The following is an 18,287-nucleotide window of genomic DNA, read 5'->3' on the forward strand; positions in this document are numbered from 1 at the left end:
CTAGGGTTTTATAAAGCTGCAGCAAAAGCTCGCAGCTCTTAAAGTCAATCCCCCTGTTATTGAAAGCCAACACACCATATGCCTTCTTAACAACCCTATCAACCTCGGTGGCAACTTTGAGGGATCTATGTATGTGGACCCCAAGATCCCTCTGTTCCTCCACACTTCCAAGAATCCTGCCTTTAACCCTGTATTCAGCATTCAAATTTGACCTTCCAAAATGAATCACTTCACATTTATCAAGGTTGAACTCCATCTGCCACGTCTCAGCCCAGCTCTACATCCTGTCAATGTCCTGTTGTAACCTGCAACAACTCTCAACACTATCTACAACTCCCCCAACCTTTGTGTCATTGGCAAACTTACTAACCCACCCTTCTACTTCCTCATCCAAGTCATTTATAAAAACCACAAAGAGCAGAGGTCCCAGAACAGATCCTTGCGGGACACCACTGGTCACCGACCTCCAGGCGGAATACTTTCCATCAACTACCACTCACTGTCTTCTTTCAGCCAGCTAATTCTGTATCCAGATAGCCAAGTTTCCCTGTATCCCATGCCCCCTAACATTCTGAATGAGCCTACCATGGGGAACCTTATCAAATGACTTACTGAAATCGATATACACCACATCCACTGCCCGACCTTCATCAATGTGTCTCGTCACATCCTCAAAGAATTCAATGAGGCTTGTGAGGCAGGACCTGCCCCCCGCAAAGCCATGCTGACTATCTTTAATCAAACTATGTTTTTCTAAATGATGAAAAATCCTATCTCTCGAATTCTTTCCAATATTTTGCTCACCACAGACGTAAGACTGATGGGTCTGTAATTCCCAGGGATTTCCCGATTCCCTTTCTTGACCAGGGAAACAACATTCGCCTCCCTCCAAACATCCGGTACCACTCTAGTGGAAAGGGAGGACGCAAAGATCATCGCCAATGGCAAAGCAATCTCCTCCCTCGCTTCCCGTAATAACCTTGGGTATATCCCGTCAGGCCCAGGGGCTTATCTATCCTGATGCTTTTCAAAATTTCCAACACATCCTCCTTCTTAATATCAACCTGTTCGAGTCTATTAAGCTGGTTCACACTATTCTCATGAGCAACAAGGTCCCTCTCTCTAGTGAATACTGAAGCAAAATATTCATTTAGGGCCTCCCCTACTTCCTCAAGGCACAGATTTCCTCCACTATCTCTGATTGGCCCTACTCTCACTCTGATCATCCTCTTATTTCTCACATAAGTATCGAACGCCTTGGGGTTTTCCCTAATCCTTCCCGCCAGGGCTTTTTCATGCCCCCTTCCAGCTCTCCTCTGTCCATTTTTGAGTTCCTTCCTGGCTAACTTGTAACCCTCTAGAGCCGAGTCAGATCCTTGCTTCCTCAACCTTGCGTAAGCTTTCTTCTTCCTCTTGACAAAGCTCCACTTCAAATCCATGTCTCCGTAATGGCCACAACATCGTAGTTCCAAGTACTGATCCATGCTCTAAGTTCATCTCCCTTATTCCTGACACTCCTTGCATTGAAACAGACACACTTTAACCCATTCCACTGAGTGCAACTTTGCGCTATCAACTGTCTATCCTTCCTCACAGACTTGCTGCATATTATTTCTGCCTGTTCAACAGCTACCCTATCCTCTGATCCATAGCTCTGGTTCCCATCCCCCTGCCAAACTAATTTAAACCCTCCCAAAGAGCTCTAGCAAATCTTCCGCCCAGGATATTGGTGCCCCTCCAGTTTAGGTGCAATCTGTCCTTTATGTACAGGTCCCACTTTCCCCAGAAGATATCCCAATGATCTACATATCTGAAGCCTTCCCTCCTGCACCAGCCCTGTAGCCAGGTGTTCAGCTGCACTCGCTCTCTGTTCCTTGCCTCACTTGCACGTGGCACAGGTAGCAATCCTAAGATCACTACTCTCCTTGTCCGGTTCTTTAGCTTCCAACCTAACTCCCTAAAATCACTTTTTAGATCCTGATCCCTTTTGTTAGCTATGTCGTTGGTGCCTATGTTCACCACGACTTCTGGTTGCTCACCCTCCCGCTTAAGAATCCTGTAGACTCGATCCAAGAAATCCCTGGCCCTGGCACCCGGGAAGCACCTGCCTTCCGGGAGTCTCGCTCGCGACCACAGAATCTCCTATCTATTCCCCTAACCATTGAGTCTCCTAGCACTATTGCTTTTCTATTCTCCCCCCTTCCCTTCTGAGCCACAGAGCCAGGCTCAGTGCCAGAGACCTGGCCGCTAGGGCCTTCCCCCGGTAGGTCATTCCCCCCAACAGCATCCAAAATGGTACACTTGTTGTGAAGGGGAATGGCCACAAGGGATCCCTGCACTGTCTGCCCCTTCATTTTCCTTCCCATGACTGTAACCCAGCCACTCTTTTCCTGTACCTTGGGTGTGGCTACCTCCCTGTAACTTTTCTCTATCACCCCCTCTGCCAACCGGATGATTCAAAGTTCATCCAGCTCCAGTTCTCTAACACGGTCTCTGGGGAGCTGGAGTTGTGTGCATTTCCCACAGGTGAAGTCAGCGGGGACACCGGTGGTATCCCTCACCACCCACATCCTACAGGAGGAGCATGCAACTGCCCTAGCCTCCATCCCCTCTGATCTTACAGAATGTAAGAACCAGCGCTCTGAACCAACTGGAACTGGAGTCGTTGAAACCACCAGAGTCTCAGCTATCATGGTAATGTGGACAGCAACTGGCGTGTGTTTAAACAACAATTGAATCTGTTTTTTATTGCAGTAAATTTAGAAGATCAATTAGATTCACGTAAGGTAGCAATGCTCCAAACAGCGGCAGGGTCAGAAGCAATTGTTGAGTTTAAATTTGCAAACGATAAAGATAGTAAAAAATTTTAACGAGGTAAATTGAAGATTTGATGAACATTGCACCCCCAGAAAGAATGAAATTTATAAATGCTATGTGTTTCGATCACATTTACAGAAGACAGGAGAACGCATAGATCATTTCATCACTGATTTAAAGTTGAAAGCTAAAATTTGTAATTTTTCTGCGGTGGACTCTTCCATGATTCACGACCAGATTGTGTTTGGTGTTAATGAAAATAAGCTGAGGGAACGGTTGCTGACGGAATCGGAGCTGTCTTTGGAACAAACAGTTAAGATTTGTCAGGTTCATGAGCTAGCAGCACAGCATGCTAAAATGGTTCTCAGTAATGGTGGCGTCTTCTTGGAAAAAAGAACTCCTGTTGCCGCCCATTTTCCAAAAAGGTGAGAAACGTCTGAAGAAAGGCAGGAAAGGTCCTACTGCTCCCTGCACACCAACCAACAGGTTAAAGATCAGATGAAGTATTTATGTGTAAAAGATGTGGTCAAAGACGCAAATTAAGTCAGTGTCCAGCATCTGGCAAGTTTTGTTCCAGATGCAAAGGAAAAAAAATCACTTTGTTCAGAATTGTTACTCTAAGCTCAACCCCAGACCAGTCACCACAGTGGAAGACACAGTCTCCAGTGATGAAACATCAATGTTTGTTGGAGTAATAACAGCGAAGAATAATTTTTTGGAGACATCAAAAAATTCTCCCGCTCTTAAAAAAAAATGCAAACTGATACTCCATTTAAAATAAATGAGGTTGATGAGGACAAATGGCTGCTACCACTTGAAGTGAACGGTACAGTGAAGTTAGACACTGGTGCCAAAGCCAATTTAATCAGCATGACTGATTTTAAAATATCTAAAAATTCAGCCGATTAGAAGCAATCACAAAATATCTCTGCGAGATTATAATGGTTCAAACATTAAATGTTATGGTGTTTATGACCCGAGTGTGGTGGTGAAGAATACAATTTATTCTGTCCCGTCCAACAGATTGGATCAACACTCCAATCATTCTGAGATCAGCAAATTCAGCGATGTGCTCACAGGTTTTGGTACACAACCATTCACCTACAAGAAACAACTCAAAGAGAATGCAAAACCTGTGATACAGGCACGCTCCTCAGTTCCCCTATTGGACACAGGACCATGCCAGATGGTTGGTCAGATTAGCCAAACAATTTGAGGTCTGAACACAAGCAACCAGCAGACACGGGTCCTTGGACAACCTATGCACGGTAGCATAGTGGTTAGCATAAATGCTTCACAGCTCCAGGGTCCCAGGTTCGATTCCTGGCTGGGTCACTGTCTGTGCGGAGTCTGCACGTCCTCCCCGTGTGTGCGTGGGTTTCCTCCGGGTGCTCCGGTTTCCTCCCACAGTCCAAAGATGTGCGGGTTAGGTGGATTGGCCATGCTAAATTGCCCGTAGTGTCCTAAAAAGTAAGGTTAAGGGGGGGGGGGGGGGGTTGTTGGGTTACGGGTATAGGGTGGATACGTGGGTTTGAGTAGGGTGATCATTGCTCGGCACAACATCGAGGGCCGGAGGGCCTGTTCTGTGCTGTACTGTTCTATTCTATTGCCATTGTGTTCCTGTGGTTCTTACCCACCGGGTTAGGGTCTAGGACAACTCATCGCCGCCGACTCATCGCTGCCGACTCATCGCCAGCCCAACTCATCGCCAGCCAACTCATCGCCAGCCCAACTCATCGCCAGCCCAATAAAAACAGTACAGTCAACAGACTTCTTAACAGCGCTCTGGAGTGAATGGAATCTATTTAAACAAACAGACTTCTTAACAGCGCTCTGGAGTGAATGGAATCTATTTAAACAATTTAAATCTATAGAAAACAAAGGACATTTTAACATATTTTTCAGTAAATTGACTCTATTTAAAAAGTGCCCAATATAAAAACGATTGTATTTAACCAGAGACGGACGGAAAAATGCATCTAAACTGCATTTTACCACTGGTCGGCTGAGACAGACACTCCAATACAAATCAGATACAATGAGAAATTTCTGGTTTGAGAGGTAGAATTTAATAAAGATTTCTGTCACACTGCAAGGTTTGGCAAAATACTCACGGTGCTTTGTAGAAAAAAGCTTGTCCTTACTTATGTCCATTACACAACATAATTATATGTATATTCGCACCTGCCACATATAATTTTGTGCTTTTCGTCTGAATAGCTGAAATTGACAAACACCAGGGTTATGGAACATGCAAGCGACAAATGTGAAATTGATTAGGTTCAGATTTGGTCAGTTGACTGTTTACTGTAGGGCTCTATTGAAATAGACGCTGTTAATTGTAAGTTACTGTTTTTTGTATTGTGTTTTCCGTCCGTCTCTGGTTAAATACAATCGTTTTTATATTGGGCACTTTTTAAATAGAGTCAATTTACTGAAAAATATACAGTAAACAGTCAACTGACCAAATCTGAACCTAATCAATTTCACATTTGTCGCTCGCATGTTCCATAACCCTGGTGTTTGTCAATTTCAGCTATTCAGACGAAAAGCAAAAAATTATATGTGGCAGGTGCGAATATACATTGAGCAACTTTGTGAGTTGCAAAGTGCACTCTGGTACAAGTCAGCTGATATATGCCACTGGTTTCATGCTAATAAGTTTCTTTGAGATGCCACGATTGATAACCCTATGCAGGTGTGTGTGTGTGGATGCGTTTGCATGGATAGATGTGGGAGGATTATCATGATAATAAATATATATGCAATATATATAGAGTCAATTTACTGAAAAATATGTTAAAATATCCTTTGTTTTCTATAGATTTAAATTGTTTAAATAGATTCCATTCACTCCAGAGCGCTGTTAAGAAGTCTGTTGGTTTAAATAGATTCCATTCACTCCAGAGCGCTGTTAAGAAGTCTGTTGACTGTACTGTTTTTATTGGGCTGGCGATGAGTTGGGCTGGCGATGAGTTGGCTGGCGATGAGTTGGGGTGGCGATGAGTCGGCGGCGATGAGTCGGTGGTGATGAGTTGTCTCATTCCCCTGGGTTATCCAGACCGAGGAAGTAGCCTCTTCCTAGGAGTGCACACTCGTCTTGTTCTTCAACACACTCGGGTAGTGGAGTAACGGCAGTTCCCCCACCTACCCGGGGACCACGCACCTCTCTCACCCCTAATCCCTTCTTCCCTCCAACCCCCACTACCTGGAATGGCTACTTACAGTACCAAACATTGGACAGGTCTCAGACCAGAACCTTTGCCCCACATCCCACCATTTGGTTGTGGGATGAAAAATGTTGTCAGCGACTCAGATCACAACTCATCCTCTTCTTCACTCTTCTACAGAGGTCCCTTTGGACTGACCCCACATGCTATTTACGCTTAGCAACCCCATGGTGATTACTGCTGTGAAGGAATCGGGCTGCCCTACAATTTGCCCCCCCCCCCCCCCCCTCAGGTCAGACCTCTGTGCTCCTGGGACGAAACTGTAAACAGCTGACCGCCCTGGAGTTTGGCTGGTTAAGCTAAACCTCAACCAGTATACGGCTGCGTTAAGGGGGTAGTTGAATAGAGGTTCTGACCACTCCAAACCTCAGCCAAGAGAAGGCTGTGTTGGGTTCGAACATGTTTAGATGAAATGCGGAAAGGGGGTGGTGGGGTCACGGATGGTGACAGCATGATCGAATGAACGCAGACATTAGGCGTGCGGTAATAACAGAAACTATGCCTGGTTCCCCCAGGACGCCTGGAGACATCCACCCCAGGATGTCACTCGACAGATGCAGGACGCAAGGCCAGAACTTGGTGGGATGATTCCTGGGATTGGGGCTCTGGCCTTCGGAGACACCCCATTGTTTGACTCCGCTTCCACCAGGCTGTCATGCTGATTCTGTTTAACTTGACATACCTCACCATCCTCACGGTCCAATTCTGTAGGTGGACAGCAGAGATCACAATGCGCCAGGACATGGGACCCATGTTTACTGCACGGGCTCCTTTCATCCAGCCAAATGAACAATCCCGGACTCTTACTTGTTTTGCACTGAGTATCCAGGTTGGCTTTTATATGACCTGTGCAGAACTGTAAATTCTGAAGGCCCGCCTGTTTACATTGATCTGCACTGCCTTTTGTATGTTCTGCAGATTGTACCAGACAGTATTCCTCCACTTCTGTATCAGGTTTTCGATATTGTCCCACCTCTACATTAAACTGCCAATTGTATCTGACAGTATGGACACTTCCATTTTTCTGACCATATTAGGTCCATAACGGAATGTATATTTGTCTTTGTTATTCGTGCATTATGTATTAAGGAGTTGTGCTTGTAGAGTTTGGATCTTACCTGATGGTCAGGTGACTGGGGATGCAGGGCAGGTATTGGCCCATGTGTGTGATCAACCACCTTTCGCCTCAAGGATCAGGAGGGGGTGATCTGTGGACCTCTGAGGTGGCCGCCCGCAAAGACCAATGGGACACGGACTGGCTGCATCTTGCAAATGTACAAAGGTTGCAGCCCAGATGGTGTCTCGGTTCAACACAGGAAGGGGCCATTGGACCCTTGAGTGTGCTTCGCCATCGCTCTCGACCACGAATGGCAACAACCGCGATACCTTCACCAGCCAAGGGGAGGAACATCCATGCCATCCAGAGAGGGACCAGAGCTGGGGACACCGATGACCAGCAACAGACATCCAGCACTGCCAGACGACGGATTCCAGATAAGGCCATATGTGCTCTGTACTTGCCAGTCACCTGGTCGTGAGGTTAGGGCATTTCTTGCGTGTTAGTTCAGAGTGCAACTTGTATGTGTGTGTTCACTGTGTGTGCACGTAATAAACTATTACCGTACTGAACAGCTTGTGTGGTCATTAGTCCACCATATACGGGTTACAGCCACATACTGTGGTTCAGAAGGTACAACAGGGGTCGAGGGGGGTGTGGTGGGGTGGCGGTGAGGGGGGTTTGCGGGGTGGTCCATATATGCGTCATGGGATTGCGCAACTAAGCAGGGTCTCACTTGCTTTCCCTCCGCCAACCTACACCTCGGTGACATCCCTTTCCTCCGGGCCGCCGAACACATCCATTACCCTCTGCCCGGGCAGGTCTGGTGACCTCCCTCCGGGTGTCTCCCACTCCCGGCAGTTGTACGCAGCCTTCTCCTGGGAGGGGGTGGGAGAAACACAAACGACAGTGTTAGATGATCCAGCGCATGCAGCCCAGAGGTTGGGTAGATGATGGCATCAGCGGCCAAGGGCACCCAGCCCTGCGGCTGGCATGGGTGCAGGCATGTGGGGCAGAGTGAGGGGTCGGCTGTGCCCTTGGAGGGACGGGGCTGGGTTACAGGTGTGTGGGGGATGGGGTTAATGTCAGGGGCACGGAGCAGCCAACTCACCCTGGCAGCCCTGGGGAGGTCGTGTAGTCTCTCCCGGCACTGCTGGCCAGCTTGGGCAACATTGGTCACGGCGCTGATCGCCTCTGCCACCTGCGCCCAGGCACGGCGAATGGCAGCGCCTGGTGGCCTTCCTCCCGGGCCTCCAGGACGTCCAGGAGGGTGTCCAGCTCAGCGTCCCTGAAGTGTGGCGCTGCTCTCCTTGCAGCCATCTTGTTGGCTGCGTTGGTGTGTGTGGGGGGATGGATCATTTAAGTGCGGCTGCAGCGTGTGGGCCTCATGTGCGCCAATCATGGACCCAGTGAATCCAGCGGCGGTTCACTTGGAACCGGTTGCGTTTCACGTGGTGATGGTGCTAGCCCATATACAGTTGCTGAATCAGTGAACCTGTTGCACCGTTTGTGCCGTCGTAAAACACCAGTTTCCACGACAGCCTGAGCACTTAGTCTCAAAATTGGAGAATCTAGCGCATGATGTAGGATCTCCTCATCAATGTTGGCTCCCCCAAGGTGTGGGAGTGTTCAACATATTACACAGTTACTTGCAGACAGAATGTTTAGCTGATTAAGTGTGGGTTGATATGAGTTTTGTGATCTTTATGAATTTTGGCAGGAGCATAATGAAGCAAAATTTGGCACTGAGCCATGGAAGAAGGCATTAGGTTAGGACAGGTGATCAAATGTTAGTCAAAGAGGTGTCTTTTAATAATAAAAATAAAGCGTGGCTGCCAGAAGTAAAGTGATGAAAATTGGGATTGCTTGGGAGAACAGAATTGGATGTTGCAGAGATGTCAGAGGGTTCCAGGGTTGGAGGAGGACACAAAGATAGGGAAGAGAAAAGAAGGCCATGAAGGGATTTGAAAACCAGGATGTGAATTTTGAAATCAAGGTTTTGTCAAACCTCTTTTTCTGTTGAATATCTTGGTCCCATCTCTACCTTGAAATGCTGGTGCTGATAAATGATTAAAGAATCAAACCACGATGGTTCAGAACTGTTTTGGCTTTTTAACACACAGTAAACAGGAGCTGCTTAAAAAAGTATCTTAAAGATTTGAATATAGGCAACATACAGCAATGAGATCACTCACTCGATATAACTATTTTTAAGAGGAAGCTGGACCAGATTTTGTCTAGGTAATGATTGTAAATAAGTTGAACAGATTAATAGTTAACGTACACATGGTCAATGTGACCACCTGAACTGTTTTGATCACCTGACAGACCCAGAGAGGAATTTTACAGCACATTTTTTGAATCTTTGAGTGGTCCTAAGTTTTGGCCCTTTTTTGCCTTCACCTGCATTTCTTCAAAAGAATGCCATTAGATCTTCCCTGGCCACTTGACAGAGTAAGCAGGGCTCAGTTTGAGGTCTATTCCAAGTGACAGCACCTCTGACAGTGCAGCTGAGTACCCAACCTGTGTTGAGCTCCTTATCTTTATTTTGCTGCCTGCAAAATTATATTAATAAACATTAAGGAAATCGGTTCTCTTTAATTCCTGGCTTGCGCTTTGTGAGAATTCTTCAAAGTGATTGGCTGCTTCGCCTTCTGAATGATATCACTGCTAATGAACATTGGAGTTCCCCTGAGCTACTGCCAGAACAAAATGGGCGTTGAAACGGGTGAAATCCACACCACAGAGATCGCTAGATCTTTGTGGGCAGCTTTCTTTCGAGATCAACGAGGAGCGCTGTCACTTCACCGCTAACCACTAAATCCGGGCCAATATCCAAAAGATTTTGCAATGCTGCTAAAATCAAGAGATAACTTCATTGATGTTGAATACCATAATGTCAAGAATTGCATAGTGACAAGTAAACTAAATTTTATGTGGGTTGACAGGGCCCTTGGAACATGATCATTGTATATGCAAAATATAGGGTGAAACTATCTTTGACAATATTTCATGTGGCTAGACAGATAAAACTTCCCTTGTCACCTGGCGTCCTTCCAAGTTTGCAGAATATGAGTTTAGGGACATACAGTTCAGTGTCAAAACTTGCAACAATAACCTAAGTTCTTTAAATTTACAATTCTCTCATTTAATACATCCTGACTGAACCATTAACCCTTTCCAGTCTGAAGCCAACATAAAGTGTGCATATTTCTTATGGTCTACAGATGTAACTTTTCCAAGAGGGATCAGATTGATTACAATTAGGAGTGGGAGCTGATAGGGCAGCACGGTGGCACAGTGGGTTAGCCCTGCTGTCTCACGACACTGAGGTCCCAGGTTCGATCCCAGCTCTGGGTCACTGTCCGTGTGGAGTTTGCACATTCTCCCCGTGTTTGTGTGGGTTTCGCCCCCACAACCCAAAGATGTGTAGGCTAGGTGGATTGGCCACGCTAAATTGCCCCTTAATTGTAAAAATGAATTGGGTACTCTAAATTTATTTTTAAAAAAGGAGTGGGAGCTGATTTCCCACTCCGCGGGCAGGATTCTCTAACCCTCCGCGCCGAGCGCAGAGGCGGAGAATAGCCATTCAAGCTGAAAATCCGGCGAGACGGCACTTCCACGATTCTCCATGGACCCGCCAGTCACGCGCGCATGATTGACGCGGCGCCGGTCGGCGATTCTCCACGCTCAATGGGCCGAGTGCCCACCGAGTCTCGCCGGCGTGGTTCACATAAGGTCCCACCCAGCAGGACCTCGGCGTACTGGTTGGGGCGCAATCCTGGTGAGGGGGACGGGGGACGGGGGGGGGGGGAATCCGACTCCTATGGGGGGGGGGGGCTCCACGGTGGCCAGGCCTGGGATCAGGGGCTACCGATTGGCGGGTGTGCTCATTCCGGCGGGGGCCTAAATTCCTCTGCGCCAGGCCCCTATGGGCTACGCCATGTTGTGCGAGGGCCGGTGCGGAGACGGCTGGCGCGTACATGCTCAGGGCTGCCTTTTGGTGCCGGAGCAGTGCGCAGCTCCCTGGCTCTGTTCTAGCCCCCTGAACAGCGGTGTATTGCTGTTCCCCCCTCCCCAGCCCCATCTGCAGCATAGAGGTAAAGGCCAGTCCTGGGATCAAAATATTACAGACTCAGAATCAAACATGGGAAATTTTGGCTGTATTACCTATGTTTTCCAATAGGATTCTGATGTTCATCAAACTTGTGGTGATCAGTTCCCATACTTTCCACACAAAATAAAATAAATGTAAACGACGGGGTGAAGGTTGGAAATTTTCCAGAGGTAAACTGGGATTGAGAAGCAGTATTCCAGGTGAATCAGAATATCTGCAATGCAGAAGAAGACCATTCATCCCATTAAGTCTGCACCCACCCTCCAAGCCCACTTCCCTGCCCCATCCTGTAACCCCTTAACCCTACCTAACCTGCAATCTTTTGATGCTAAAGGGCAATTTAGGCTGGCCAGTCTACCTAACATTGATGCACTGCACAATGATTGCATCCAGCCCTGTCAAAGAATATTTGTGGTAGGTAGCAGCTAATCACTACACAGCATCCAGTTGTAGAGTAACAGCTTAAATACTTCAACTTCCTTCAATGAGGGCTGTTTTCCCACCACATACTTTAATGGAGCTACAGTATTTTATGGTTAAAGGTTGATTTTCTATTTACTTTTGATGTGGCCATGGATTGTGTCAGACAGAGTCCGCAACTGCCCTCAGTCAAAAGGGCTGCCACAGGATCCTAACACCCATCTGATTAAAATCTCTCACCTGCGTCAACTCACCACAGGTCTGTCAGCCATTCACTATATGATGATTGGTGAACTTGTTGGACAACGCTAGTAACTTTATTTACTATGTTGTCTGACGAATTGACGAATTCACAACAGTGTAGAGTATCTTATACGTAAACTCAGAGCTCAGCATGGATTCCATTGTGTGGAGTGGCATTCACAATACAACTTAATTCATAAATTCCAGATAGTAACTAATCCTTTAACGGCTGCCAGTATCTATCACCCATGATTCCTGCAGTAGTATTGATATCATCAAATGCGACAATAAAACAACGCAAGAATATCTCATTCTGACAGATAGACCTGGGCTTATTCTGAAAGAGTTCAATAGGATGCAACCAGGACATTGACGTCACATTCAATGCATGCATCTTTGAAACCTTCCTCTTGAAGCCAAGGCAACTCATTTGCGTTATTTTTTTTATGCTGGGCTTGATTGTGTGGGACTGGAGGTTTGGAGAATGCATTTTTCTTTAAACACTAGAGCTTCTCTTGTGGACAAATTCTAAATCATCAGAACTCGAATATCAACCAGCATCAACAGCATGGGATTTAGCTGAAATATGTGCTAACGAGGGGCCAAAGAACTCACAACGTTAACTCTGTTTCTCTCCTTGCCAGACCTGCAAAGGTTTTCCAGTGTCCTCTGTTCTTTCAGATTCCAGCATCTGCAGTATTTTGCTTATTTTATCATCTCCAAACGTTTCGCTCCCAATAAACACAGGGAAAGCGGTTAATTCATGGGCGCTGAGTCAGCATCCTGACACTTGCTACTGAACAGGATTAGGCGTGTTCGACCTCCTTCACTTCAGTATTGTGCTGTAGGACTGCATGACTGTTGGAGGTGTAATCTTTTGGTTACCCTGTTAAACCAGCTTAGAATCATAGAATCCTTGCAGTGCAGAGACCATTCGGCCCATCGAGCCTGCACTGACCCTCTGAAAGAGTACCCTACCTAGGACCAATCGCCTAACCTATCCCAATAGCCCCATACCTGGGGACAATTTAGCATAGCCAATCCACCTAACATGCACATCTTTGGACTGTGGGAGGAAACCGGAGTACCTGGAGGAAATTCACGCAGATATGGGGAGAATGTGCAAACTCCACACAGTCACCCAAGGTCAGAATTGAACACAGGTCTCTGGCGCTGTGAAGCAGGAGTGCTAATCACTGTGCCACCCATGCCAGTTCAGGAGGATGTTAAAGCATAGAATGGAATTTGTGAAAGAGTGGAGGAAGCAGACTCAACAGTAACTTTCAAAGGAAAATTGGATGAATAATTCAAAAGGAAAAGGTTGCAAGACAATGCGGAAAGAGAATGGCTGACACAAGCCAGATGGAGTGGCCTCTTTCTGCACCCTGGATTTATGTGATCCTACTTCAAGAAAAGCAGAATGAATTTCCTGGTGTTTGAGTTAGCCCTCATCCTTCAACCATCAATCTCAAAACAGATTAAGATCTCATTTGCCATTCATGAAACCTGCAGGGCACAAATGTGCCCACAGTCCAATCGTGACTTCAAAGCGAAAGTGATTCACTGAAATTCCAGATTAAATTGACTGCACACCAAACGTTCCCCTCTTCTGTTAGAATCCATAGAATCCCTGCAGTTCAAAGGAATCCATTCAGCCCATCGAGTAGTACTGACTCTCCAAAAGAGCACTCTACCTAGGCCTGCTCGCTCACCCTATCCCCATAACCCCATGCATTGATCAGGGCCAATCCACCTTACCTGTACATTTTTGGACGCTAAGGGACAATTTAACACGGGCAATCCACCTAACCTGCACATCTTTGTTCTCAAAACTGTACTCGGGTTTCTCAAAAAATAATTTGCTTATTTCAAAATCCATTTTTGCATTTTAGAAACTAATTCACAATGTGTTTTGAAAAGTCACAAATTGTTTTTGCCGATAATGGCTGTAATTCACACCTATTAATATAGCTGTCAAATAGCTGGAACATTTATTTCCACTATTTCAGCAGTCTCATATTCCAGTGTTATTCACTTTGCAATACGGTCACCTGTAGTGATTCTTTAATATCTACTGAGTTTCAGTGCTCTCAAATTTGCCCCATCTGCACTATAAAACAGCAAATGCAAAATAACAGTGTACAGGTGCAAATACTCCAAGCAGCACTCAGGCCTGCTATTTGCTAATGATAGACCAGTCCAGTTCACAGGTAAAATGACAGAAAGTTGCCGTAGTCCCAGAGGATCATAGGCTGCTCTCCTCCTTTGTGAGAGAGAGAGTTAATTGGTGGTGATTTAACCTGAGGGTCACCACACCTCAGGTGAGGGGCTAGGTTGAGAAGGCGGGGCCTTCATAAATAATCTCGGCCGGGGAAGAGTGAGGTCTTCCCGATCCGAGCAAGGAGAGGCTGGGCGAGCTTCCTTTTAAAGTGGTGGGGACGGACTTTAGATACTTGGACAGTCAGGTGGCGCAGGGGTGGGAGCAATTGCACACGTTGAATCTGGCGTGGTTGGTGGAGCAGATGAAGGGGATTTTAAGAGATGGGTCGTGCTCCCGCTGTCGCTGGCGGGGTGGGTGCAGACCATGAAAATGTTGGTACTTTTAAGGTTTCTATTTGTTTTACAGAACCTTCTGATTTTTATCCCAAAGGCCTTTTTTAGGAAAATTAATGCCCTGATTTTGGGGTTTGTGTGGGCCTGGAAATCTCCACGGGTAAAGAAAGTGCTGCTGGAATGGGGAATGGGGGGGGGGGGGGGGGGGGGGGGGGGGGGGGGGGGGGGGGGGGAGGGGGGGGGGGGGGGGGGGGGGGGGGTGGTTCTTGCCAAACTTAATGAACTATTACTGGCCAGCGAATATAGCCCTGGTCAGGAAGTGGGGGAGGGGTCGGTGTGGGTGCGGATGGAGGCAGCCTCTTGTAAGGACACTAGTTTAGGAGCACTGTTGACAGTGCCTCTATGGGAGGTAGGGGGTTTATAGGGGGTAAAAACTGCAGAGGCAGGGTGGTCGGAGGGGAATGGCAGGGAGAGTGGGGCAATGGAGTGTTATTTATTTGTTATTAGACTTCCTGTTTGCTCTATTTTTTGGGTGTGGCTGTGTTTCATGTATCTATATATATATATATATGTAAATGCCTGAATAAAATATTTTTAAAAAATAATCTCAGCCGGTACAGGAATTCATAGAATCATAGAATCTACAGTGCAGAAGGAGGCCATTCGGCCCATCAAGTCTGCACTGGCTCTTGGAAAGAACACCCTACCCAAGGTCAACACCTCCACCCTATCCCCATAACCCAGTAACCCCACCAAACACTAAGGGCAATTTTGGACACTAAGGGCAATTTATCATGGCCAATCCACCTAACCTACACATCTTTGTGACTGTGGGAGGAAACCGGAGCACTCGGAGGAAACGCACGCACACATGGGGAGGATGTGCAGACTCCACACAGACAGTGACCCAAGCCGGAACCGAACCTGGGACCCTGGAGCTGTGAAGCGATTGTGCTATCCACAATGCTACCGTGCTGCCCCCACAATGCTACCGTGCTGCCCTAGTATTGAACCTATGCGGTTGCCATTGCTTTGCATCACAAACCAGCCATCCAGTCAACTGAGCTAACCAACAAAGCAGCTGTTCCCCCAGGGATAATAAAGCTGGAGGAAAGTTGTTTGCCACCTTGGTGTCCTATTTGATGCTGAGGTGACCTTTCAATCGCGCATCCATGCGCTCCACCACCACAATTGCTATTTCCATCTCTGTAATGTTGTTATATTCTGCCCGTCTCAGCTCACCAGCTGCTGAAACACAACCATAGTGGTAGCACTCTTGCCTCAGAGTCAGACGGTTTCGGAGTTTGAGTCCCATGTCATAATATCCACTCATGTATATCATGAGATGCAGACAGGCAGTGATTGACACACAGGATAACCAATGAGCACACACGACGCAGAACAACCAATCACCAGACAGGACACCACCACTATAAGGCCCACAGTGCATTAAGGCTCTCTCTCTCTCCCAGGACACGGCTAGGGAGATAGTCACAGTGCAAAGGCCAATGAACATCATCACCATGTGGCAGAGAGCTAGTCTGGTCAAGCCAGTAGGAGGTTATCAGTTAGGTTAATAGAGGGTCAACCCACAGCAGATAATGTACAGCAATCAACAGGTTCAATTAAACAGTGTTGGACCATCTCCTGTGTCGGAAGCCTGTTTCTCGTTTTACTGCATCCAGTTGCAGTCGATGTTAGACCAGCACAGATAACACATCATGGCACCAGAGAGCTATTAACTCTAACAAACCTACCTCGAGTGAATCTGCAAAGACCAGCATGCAGCCATCCAGCAGCATGGAAAAGATCCAACGTCCTGCGCAACTCCGGATCTCCAGGAACCTCGGCGCCAACTGGAAAGTCTTCAAACAGAAGTTCCTCCTGTATATCGAGGCAGCATCGGATGCCCGAAAGATCGCGCTGTTCCTGTCGACTACGGGGATCACGCCATCCACATCTATAACTCACTCACGTTTGCCGAAGACAAGACAAAGTTCACGACGGTTCTGCTGAAATTCGACAACCACTGCGACATTGAGGTGAATGAGAGCTTTGAACGGGACATCTTCCAACAGAGGCTTCAGGGTAAGGATGAACCTTTTCAGTCCTTCTTGACCCATCTCCGCATCCTCGCGCAGTCATGTAATTATTACTCGACGGCTGATTCCATGATCCGGGATCAGATCGTTTTCGGGGTCCAGTCCAACTCCATGCGGGAACAGCTCCTCAAAATCAAAGAGTTGACCCTCTCCGTCGCCATCGAAACGCGCGTTGTCCATGAGCATGCCAGGATTTGTTACTCCCGCATCAGGGCGAAAGAAAATGTGAAACAAGCAGAAAGGCTGCAGGCCATCGCAAAAATGCAAGGCCTGAGCATCGAGGAGAGTGGCCGTTTCGCGTGCTTTTCCCGTGTCCCTACGCATGCGCGCCACGACCGGGTGGACGACGAGGCCAAAGACCCCGATGCGCATGTGCGAACGTCGGCCGCCCGATCGCACTGCGCATGCGCGATGGCGCTCAGAATGCGCTGACGTCAGCGTCATGACGTGTCCAAATTGTGGCTCCGCCCATTTAAAGCGGCAATGTCCAGCCAAAGGAAGGCGATGTCTACAGTGTGGAAAGCTTGGGCCTTATGCCGGACCGTTCCACCGACCAACAGCCAGCGATCCCAACTGCAGCGCAGACGTGTCCGCTGCGTATAACAAGGCATGCAGGATTCGGATCCCGATAGCCCAATGGACCCCGATGCTGACTGCCTCGAGTCTTCATACCGGGTGAGCTGGCCTCCACCGTGCCTGCAAACCGCCTTTCAATTCTCACTGTGGATCCTGACGACGAGTGGTGTGCTGTCATCACGGTTAACCAGTCTCGCATCCGATTTAAATTGGACACTGGCGCATCTGCAACCTCATATCACAGTTGGATCTTGACAGCATCGAGACCAAACTAGTATTCTTCCACCAGCCTGCCAGCTCCTTGACTAAAATGGTAATGCCATAGCTGCCAGTGGATCGTGTCAGCTAGGTGTATCACACAAGGCAATCAAAGTGACGTTACGATTCGAGATCGTCCGGCCTGACAAGGCATCCCTGCTCAGTGCTCGCGCATGCAAACTCCTAAATCTGGTCCAGCGCGTCCATGCCATGTCCTCGACACCGGCGACTGCCTCGCCCAATGTAAATCTCCAGGCTGAGATAGACGACATTCTCATGAAATACCACAGCGTGTTTGATGGAATGGGCACGCTCCCATATCGTTACAAGATATTTCTCAAACCAAATGCCATCCCAGTCATCCATGCACCACGGCGGGTGCCGGCTCCTCTCAAGGATCGTCTGAAAACGCAGCTACAAGAGCTCCAAGACCAGGGTATCATCTCAAAGGTCATGGAACCAACAGACTGGGTCAGCTCCATGGTCTGCGTCAAGAAGCCCTCTGGTGAACTCCGCATTTGCATTGATCCCAAAGACCTGAATCGCAACATCATGCATGAGCACTACCCGATCCCAAAGCGTGGAGAGTTAACCTGTGAGATGGCTCATGCCAAATTCTTTACCAAGCTGGACGCCTCCCGTGGGTTCTGGCAGATACAGCTGGACGAGTCCAGTCGGAAGCTGTGCACGTTTAACACTCCGTTCAGCAGGTATTGCTACAACCGCATGCCTTTTGGTATCATATCAGCTTCCGAAGTATTTCATCGCCTAATGGAGCAAATGATGGAGGGCATCGAGTGGGTGCGAGTCTATGTGGACGACGTGATCATCTGGTCCGCAACGCCCGAGGATCACATCGCTTGCCTCAAACAAATCTTCCAGCGGATGCATGAAAACAGCCTCCAGCTCAACAG

This window comes from Scyliorhinus canicula, chromosome 1 (genome assembly GCF_902713615.1).
Source record: "Scyliorhinus canicula chromosome 1, sScyCan1.1, whole genome shotgun sequence".
In the NCBI taxonomy this organism is placed as follows: domain Eukaryota; kingdom Metazoa; phylum Chordata; class Chondrichthyes; order Carcharhiniformes; family Scyliorhinidae; genus Scyliorhinus; species Scyliorhinus canicula.